The sequence below is a fragment of the Coturnix japonica genome, chromosome 3, assembly GCF_054131305.1.
Source record: "Coturnix japonica strain WE chromosome 3, WE-NBRP24, whole genome shotgun sequence".
Taxonomy (NCBI): Eukaryota; Metazoa; Chordata; class Aves; order Galliformes; family Phasianidae; genus Coturnix; species Coturnix japonica.
The window spans coordinates 72804353-72813301 of NC_140665.1; the positions used below are offsets into that span (position 1 = coordinate 72804353).

Here is an 8949-nt window from a genome sequence, read left to right on the forward strand (position 1 = left end):
CGACCACTTATCACTTATGAGGCATTCATCACAGAAGCTGCTTCAAGCTTCTTAAAGATGTTGCAATTGCAATGTGATCAGGTAGTGTTGTAGAGGCACCCAGATGAAATGCTAATTGACTTATTGATGGATTGCAGTGTGTGAACCCTCTCCTGAAATTGCTTTGGTATTTAATAAATAGTAGATGGTAAATGGTAAATCAGTAAGTGGTAGAGAAATTTATTGAGGATTGGACAATTGTTACATTCACACACAGATAAAATCACCATCCTCTGGGAGGAGTCTAAGTTTGGTATTCCCAGAAGCTGGGCACATGTTCAGGGAAGGATTCCTGTGTGCTTGTTCTGTCCCTATTCCCCTCCTTAGGAATTTACTTCTGGCTACAGTTGGAGGAAGGATACATGGGGGCTGGCCCTGTGATCTGACAGCACAGCCACTGTAACATTTCATGGTGCAGAGTGCAAAAGAGGGTAAAGTCAGCTCAGGACTTCACAGCGAGCACTATCAGTTATGAGAAGGAAGAAATTAAAGCTGTGCACAATAGACTTCCTGCTGGGAAGCTGAGAGAGGTGGGGGGAACTCGGTATCCCAAAGGATGCGCTGGTAACGACCCCAAACAGGAAGCAATAGCCGTGCCAGAAAGCGATCCACCCGCTTTGAGCACCAGGCCGACTCGGAATGCGGTACGTGGTAAAGCAGAGTGCCATGTCCATAAAGGGAAAGGGCGTGCGAGCGGGGCGATTCCAGGAACATCTAATTAGAGACAAAGGGAAGCTGAAACGCTTTAGGCGGAGCTATAGAACGACTGGCTGTACATAGGGAAGCGCTACCAGAACAGCCCCTGAGCGGGGCGCTGAGGTAAGCGCGGTACCGCCCGCAGCCCCGCCCGCCCTGTGGCTGAGGGCCGGGCCCTCACAGTGCCCACCCCCGGCTCTGGGGGCGGTGCCAGCCTCGTTCCCACCCCACTAAGGCCATATAAACGCCGCCAGCGCCCCCCGCCCCCTCTTTTCCTGTGGAGCGGTGGTGCTGGCGGTAAGGGGTCGGTGGGGCGGATGGAGCTGAGGGGCGTATAGGCTGCTTGGTTCGCGCTTGGGCATCCAGGGGGCACCGCGTTGCGATGCTGCGGGTTTGCTGGGAGGCTCGCTCCGTGCCGCTGTGAGCCCGCGGTGTGTAGTTTATGAACGTGGGCGGCGGGGTCCCATTTTGCCCTGGTGCGGGCGGTGCCCGGCTGGGCTCCGAGTGGCCCGCGCCATTTTGAGCTGAGCTCGGAGGCTGCTGGGCGAGCGCTGCCCGTCTGTGAGTCATTAGGGCTAGAAACAGCCCCTTCATACAACAGGGAGGTCCTTCGTTACACTTAGTTGGCAATTAAATTACCAGTTCTTACGCCAACACATAGAACGACGGGAGAGAGCTATTCTAACATGTCTATGAAGAAATCAGCGGCCCTTTTACTTCAGCATAGGGTTGTGTGCCTTGTGAATCACCAGCTTAAAGCTTTAACCATTGAGGTATGCATTTCTTGCTAGGCAATGAAAGCAGGATGAAAGAAGCATTATGGAAATACATATTCTTTTAAAATGTTTAGCCTGAGACACGCCTTTCACTGTGGAAATGCTGTTGTTGAGCAGTAGCTGTTCTGGAAGAGCAGGAATGGTAAGGAAAAGAGTAGCGAAGTTGTAGGCTTATATGCCTGGAGAAGAGGAGGCTCAAGGGGAGACCTTATTGCTCTATAACTTCCTGAAGGGAGGTTGTAGTGAGCTGGGGGTTGGCCTCTTCTCTCGTGTAATCGATGATAGAACTAGAGGGAATGGTTTTAAGCTGCGCCAGGGGAGATTCAGGCTGAACATTAGGAAGTATTACTTCTCGGAAAGGGTAGTCAGGCATTGGAATGCACTGCCCAGGGAGGTGGTGGAGTCACCGACCATGGGAGTGTTCAAGAAACGTCTGTGATATGTGAGCAGCAATTAGGTGGTGGCTGTATTCACGTGAGAGGCAATCCCTGCCTTAAGATGGCTCATCTAATGATACCCAGAGTCAGGTGTTAGGTTACTGAGCTGTGAAGTTATTGTATCTTTACTAACTGTTAGTGCACCATGGTTATTGGGTGCAATAAATATACTTTGATTGCTTTGATCTGAAACAAAGCCAAGTTTAGTAACCTGTCCCAGAGTGCAGCCTTTATTTCATCTGCACAGTGTGTAGTAATAAACATTTCTGTTAGAAGAAGCTACATGTTTGAAATGTATATGACAAAACAAATGTTTTCTTTGCCTTGTGAACGAATATAACTTGCTGTTTCCTTGTTGCTTATATGGCTGTATTTCTTGCTGCCTTCTGAAAACACTGCAAACTGAGGGTTGACTACTTAACATTTCGTTGCTTCTGTGACTTCAGAAAGCCTTAACGTATGTTATTAAGGGGCCTAACACTAAGTATCTGCTCGTTTCACGTGCTAAGCTTGTCTGTGTTTATTTTTAGGTATGAAGCAGAAACTTCCAGTGGTGTCCAGTATGTTGTACACAAGCATTAAGGTAATGGTTTGTTTTTTTTGCTATAGGAATAGGTCTGCATGTAAATGTTTTCATTTCAGTTTCCACGTTTCCGTCTGATGTAAGTATAGAATGTATAAGGTGCCAGAGATTGCTGTCTTTGTATGGCTTTTAAGTGAACAAAACAGAAAAACAGTTGCAGGACATTGCATTTTCATGGTTACCTTTAAACTGATGAGGAATTACATGAGTTAAAATGAGTGCTGAGGTCACATGCTTTTAATTATCATCTTTTCTGTACCACTGCATTGAGCATGAGGGCCTACGTGATGGGTCACTTGATTAAGTTGTGCCATCTTTGACCTCATTGCAGCCTTTCAATACCTGAAGGGAACTTACACCCAGGAGGGGAGTAAACTCTTTGAAAGGGCTGACAATAGCAGGACACGGGGAAATGGTTTTAAGTTGAAAGAGGGAAGATTTAGGTTGGGTGTTATGGGGAAGTTCTTCACTAGGAGAGTGGTTAGGCCCTGGAACAGGCTGCCCAGGGAGGTTGTGGATGCCCCGTCCTTGGAGGTGTTCAAGACCAGGTTGGACGGGGCCCTGGGCAACCTGATCTAGTAAAGGTGTATGTTTGGTGGCCCTGCCAGGCAGGGGGGTTGGAACTACATGATCCTTGAGGTCCCTTCCAACCTGGGTCATTCTGTGATTCTGTGATCTGTGTAACTTACTACAAGTTAATGGTCATGCATTAGACATGTATTGGAGCTAATGTGAACCCATGTACATGGCCATATTTGAGCTTAACTACTGATTCTGTAAACTATGGGCAGTAGAATATTTAATTTGGAAGGAATCTACAAATATTAGGAATAACGTTGTGGATAAATATGTAACATAAAACAGAAGCTTAAATGACTTGGTTCTTCATCCTAAAATGATTTTAGGCCACTTTTTTCTACTGTGTATAGAATTTAAACTGCAAGTTCTTAGCAGACAATTGTAGACAAATTGATTTTGTGTGTGTGTGAAAAGAAAGTTTAGTTCCTGCTGATCGCTTCTTAACATGTGACATGGTACTGTGTGAGGTGGTACTTAGAACATCATACCAGCTTTTCTGCTTGATCTAATTGTTGCTTAATTTTGATTTTAGCCCATCATGGAAGCACCATCAGAACTAGAAGAGTATTTGGTTCACACAAGTGGATTTTCCTGAAAGCTGTGTATGTATTTAGGACCAGAGGGAATGGTTTCAAGCTATGGTAGAGGAGATTCAGGCTGGACATTAGGAAGTATTACTTCTCAGAAAGGGTGGTCAGGCACTGGAATGGACTGCCCAGGGAGGTGGTGGAGTCACTGACCCTGCGAGTGTTCAAGACAAGACTGGATGTTGTGTTGAGGGACATGGTTTAGTGGGAGCTATTGGTAATAGGTGAACGGTTGGACTGGATGATCTTTCAGGTCTTCTCCAACCTTTGTGATTCTATGTTTTGAATGATCTTGTTAAACGGCTTAGCAATGTACTTGTACTCAAATTAGTAACATTGTCATTAGCTTTAAAAATGAGACATTAGTGTATTTCAGGCATGTTATTAGACATGATCTGTGTTGAAATGTGTAGGCTAGAAAGGTGAATAGATTCAGTTATTTCAAACTGCTTATGAAGGAGCTGGTAAAATATGTCTAAGATTTACATCGTAAATGTGACAATTATCTGTCAGTGTACACTTTATTGGGGAATTAGTATAGGAGTTGAGGTGAAGAAAATGAAGTTGACAGCTGGAAGTTCTTTGTCAGTATAAACAGACAAATTTAGTTCCAAGTTTCCTATTAAAATGTATTCGTCATTTTTTAAGAGTGTAGTCTATATTCTCACTTTCTGGAAATGCTAAGAAACAATTTTAGGATCTGTTCAGTTTAACTTGTCAAACTCAAATGCCTACAACAATGTCTGGAAAGTAAAAATGGGGAGGAAGGACGATTCACAAGACTAAAACTTAGTCATCCCAAGTGGGTTGTGTTAATGAACGAACATATTCTAATTGCTTGCTTTATTTCTATCTAGGATGACGTGTGAACAGTTTTTAATGTTGGAAAAGGTGATCTTTATGATGAAAGATGTCCTGGCAACTTACTACAACAGATAGAGGTAATACTGTTAAACTGCTGAAGCTTTTCCTTGGTGTATTCCCTATTAAAGCTATGTGTATTCTCTTTCTAGTACAATTATTTAAGTGGTGGATTGTGATGAAGTTGCCATACCTGATTTGTTGATGAAAAACATCATACGGATCTGGCTTCTGAGACAAAACCACTTTTCTTTCAAAAGCCATTTAATCTTTCTGTCACTTTCCCAGTTAGTTCTATGCTGTCCCCATATACAAGCTCAATATTGTTTTTGGTGCACTACTGAAAATTGGCTTATGGGCGTCCAGTTGCCCAGCAAATGGTTGCACCTTTAAAGACAAGAGAGAGGAGAAGCTTAGATCCCTGTAATTTGAGGTATCTTGTCTTGGAGATTAAAAAATGAGGAATCCAGCAAGTATTGTAAGTGCCCTGGTAAGAAAATGAAGTGTTCCTGGGTTTTGAGTTAGCTGATGGTACTATGACTCACTGTTAACATGGGATGCATTCTGATGCAGGCATTAAGGATTGCTAAAGTTAATGATTAGAAGTGAATTGTAATGAATTAAAGCTGCTTCAGCTCTAGTGTTAAACTAATTCAGGAGGGCTAGTCTGAATTTACCTGCAGCAGGCAAAAAGTGTGCACAGGAACACTCATTGTGCCTCAGGTGTATTGGGAGCTGTTTCCTCAAGATCTTCATTTTTCTGAATTCAACCTTTCTCAATGAAATGTGGGTTTTGATGTAAAATTTCTGTGTAAGTTCAGATTTTATTTAGAAAGTCAAAATGTAGAAATGTGAAGTTCTAATTTTGCTGTCCAACTACACAGCTGTAGTTTAATTTCACTCCTTCCTAAAGAAAGGCTTTTAGTTTCTTTTAATGAATGAGTTTTGTTCTAGTATGTGAAGTTCAATCAGAGAAGTGAAGCTTTTTGTGTGGAAGTGCTACCTGTAAACCAATGCCTTGTTTAGACAGGAGTCCAGAGGAAAGCTGAAAGTAGCAAACCTTGTTGATAAAACTAATTGGTGCAATTTTTATCTTTGCAGGGATGCTTGAAGGTTGCTTCTTGAAGGTATGACTTCAATAAGAATAGAATTAAGTTGTAAGAATGCATGTGGCTTGACTTTTGAAATTAGATTATTGTTGTACCATGACAGATAAAACATTAAGAAGATGATACACTTTGTAGTTCTTTCAGACCTTGAAAACTTGGCAAACTAGGTTTGAATGACTGCACTTCAAACTGCATTACTATATCAAACACATCTGAAAGTATGAGGTGACATGTAAACATTTACTGCAGATGGCATATCTGAAATTGTGAAGTGTTTATGCCTGTGTGCATTGTGGGGAGTGCTGAAGTGTTTCATCTATATTGGCTTTAATCGTAAGTTCTATCAGTTCCAGCTCAAAATACCATGTTTAATTTTCCTGTCGCTTCAGTTGTCCTGCATGGAAGAATAGTTTTTCAGTGTAATGCTTGTTGTCAGATTTTAGCTTTTAATGTTTTGATACAAGTTGAGAAGCACATTCTCACTATCATTTTCAGAAATTAAGCTTTTGATTATGGTAGAAGGAGACTTAGACTTTAACAGGTGAGTCTGTCACAGCTTAGAGCAAAGTTGTGTCCAGGCAACACATGTAAAAGAAAAATTTTACTTTGATGTGAGAAAACTTGTAGGTTAAGTTTTGCAGAGCTTAATAAGTACTGATATTACACATTACTAAGCGTGCTGTGGAATGAGAGACCAAAGAGTACGGTGTGTTTTGAGCGATGGAAGAAAACATTTCTGAGCTAATAAATGTCTCTTTTCCAACAGGAAAATGCTCACAACTGTACGAACAAATGCTTTTAATTTGTTCAGGTATGTAATTGAAAAGCATTTGAGCATTTTATGATCAAATGTGAATTAAGTCTGTATTTACAAGTTATAAATTTTTAGTACCGTGACTGTTGCTAATATACTTCAATAACCAATACAGTAGGTTTGCATGGTAACTTACTGTGTATATGTACTAAGTATAAGGTCACTTACTACTCAAGGGACTGCATGTGCCATTAGTTGTGCCCAGCTTTTACTAACCTTAAAATCTACTTATGAAGATTTAAATATTTATGTGTGGAAGGGTGAAGAATGTTCAGTTTTTTCATTGCAGTCAGCAACGCTATCAGAAGAGCAAAGTGCATCATGTATTAGATTTACTTTTATGGTACAGTTTCTGCATCTCATCTGTGATGATCCTATCCCGAACCTGAATTCTTTGCTGAAAAACCTACAACGGATCCGGCATCTGAGATGAGATCAGAAGACTAGATTTAAACTTACTGAAGAGTATTACATTTTTTTGTGCAGTTTTAGGTGCTTTTGCAAAAAAAAGAAGTAGAAAGTTATACCATTCTGTGCTTATTTGCAAAATAACTTTCTTTAACTTTCTTCCTCAAATGAACCATTTTATTTAGACCTTGTTCTCCTTTTTCCAGTGAGTTGGAACGTTTTTGTCAGTGCTGCTTGACAAATGTGGATGATCTGTAACTGGAAGAAAGTGTAACACCTGAAGAGATGTTCTCGCTTGGAGTGGGACCGTGATTTTAAAATCCTGCTGAAACAGTTGTTGAAATTGTTTAGCAGAAGCTGTTATCAAAAACTGCACGTGAACCTGTAAGGGGGGCTAATATAAAGATGTTAACCAAGATGGTGGTAAATAGTCAAAGGTTATTAGCAAAGGAAAACTCACCAATGTCGATGCCTTGACTGGATAGCTGAGGCAATCTCCACTGGGGAGCAATCTTCAAGAGATGCTGCCTCAGTGGTGGCCAGCCCTTAAATGAGGTCTTAGAGGAGGTGGAGTCGAAGTCCACCCCTTCCAGGAACACAGCTAAATTACTCTCACCTGTGCTCCTGCAGCTGACCCAACACTTGCCTCAGCTGATTAATCAGAGGTTCAAGCTGTGATTTCCCATACAGAACCAAAATTACTGTCTCTGTGTATTTAAAATAATGCTTTTCCCCAAACCTCAAACTGCCCTCTTTGGGAAGGATAACGGTAGCAATAGAGAAATGAGTGGTGAGCTTCAATGTATAAAAAAGAAACAGACTATTGGCCCTTAGGGAATGTAAGGCTATGCAGACTTTTTGATACTGAGCATCTAAAATTACTCAAAACAGTGGAATTTGCAGGTAGGCCACGCAGCATTGATACATAAATTCAAACTACTGAGTGCTTCTTGAAGATGTCACGTGGGAGATTGAAATAAGTAGATGAGGTGGTGTGAAAGCACCAACGTGAAGCACTTGCAAAAAGAAACACTTGAAATTTCAGGTGGCATGAGGGAAGTTGTGGTCACAGAAAAGGCGTGGACTAAAGCTTTCATTTTCTTCTGCATCTGGTTGGGGACAGAAGGAAAGGGGAGTTTTCATGAGCTGCCAATTTAGCATGAAAAGACCGGTATCGGAGCTGGAACTGTGCCCACTGAAGAAGACCTTGGCAGCGTTATCTGTTTCCATTGTGGGAGGAAAAGGAGTATAAACGCTGGAACTTTTGCTTGCAGCTGTCACTAACCACACAGTAATATGTTAACATCGTGTTTGTTGTATTAAGCAGATCATCTCTCTTCCACCGAGCAAGAGAGGAATCATAAATTGGTTGCCTGAGTAAGTTGCCTTTAAAGACTTCATGAACTACACTTGATACCTGAAAGGCCCATTTTCCTATTAGTGCAGTATCATAGTAGTGCAGAACACTTAAGTAGCAGCATTGGGAAGGTCAGAAATAAGTGTCTGACTGCAAAAACATACATTAATGATGTGATTGAAGTCTGAAGTCCAGGAGTGGCTTGGCTTACTGCATAACCTCTGCTTTGGTTATTCAGTAATAACCAGCTACTTTGGCTGTTCAGAGGCTGCTTCTCAGTGAGTTAGCTGTGTAAATTGGTCTACTGAATATATCATTGGATGCTGCACAATTTTACTACAGAAAACTTTCCCTTGATGGCTTTCATCAGGATTTATTATCTGTTGATGTTGCTGAGAAGGATAGGTATTTCTTTGCTGTGTTTTGTACATGCTCTTTCTTGAATAAAGATGAGGATGTGGAAAACTTAACCAGCTGTTGAACATTAGTTCTGTAATCACTTAAGGTGTTTCTTGACAGCTTGTGTTTTGCAAGGGCTGCAGAGGCAATGTGGCTTTATTGTACTGGTACAGGGCATGCTGAACATGTGACATTCCACACGCTGCTTGACTGACTCCTGGACAATGTAAGCTCCGCTGGCAGTTATATAATTCAGAAATGCAGAGGGATCAGTCTCCCATCTTAATTGCATTGCATTTGCAGC

General features: G+C 41.7%; 1 long non-coding RNA gene and 2 other non-coding genes across 4 annotated transcripts; all 3 read left to right on the forward strand.

Annotated features, from left to right (window-relative positions):
- The first annotated feature begins 1002 nt into the window (after nt 1–1002).
- Nucleotides 1003–8716, forward strand: LOC107311953 (uncharacterized). Of its 2 annotated transcripts, none has more exons than XR_001554322.3 (7): nt 1003–1032; nt 2479–2531; nt 3643–3712; nt 4555–4638; nt 5660–5685; nt 6434–6478; nt 7096–8716. It is a non-coding gene; the product is annotated as an uncharacterized LOC107311953 (long non-coding RNA). The 2 variants fall into 2 exon arrangements; XR_014944174.1 differs by lacking the exon at nt 1003–1032 and adding an exon at nt 1484–1508.
- On the forward strand, nt 4729–4796 carry LOC116653283 (small nucleolar RNA SNORD50). The gene has a single exon (XR_004306852.1). It is a non-coding gene; the product is annotated as a small nucleolar RNA SNORD50 (small nucleolar RNA).
- Nucleotides 6842–6912, forward strand: LOC116653282 (small nucleolar RNA SNORD50). Its single transcript, XR_004306851.1, has one exon. It is a non-coding gene; the product is annotated as a small nucleolar RNA SNORD50 (small nucleolar RNA).
- Nucleotides 8717–8949: the final 233 nt, after the last annotated feature.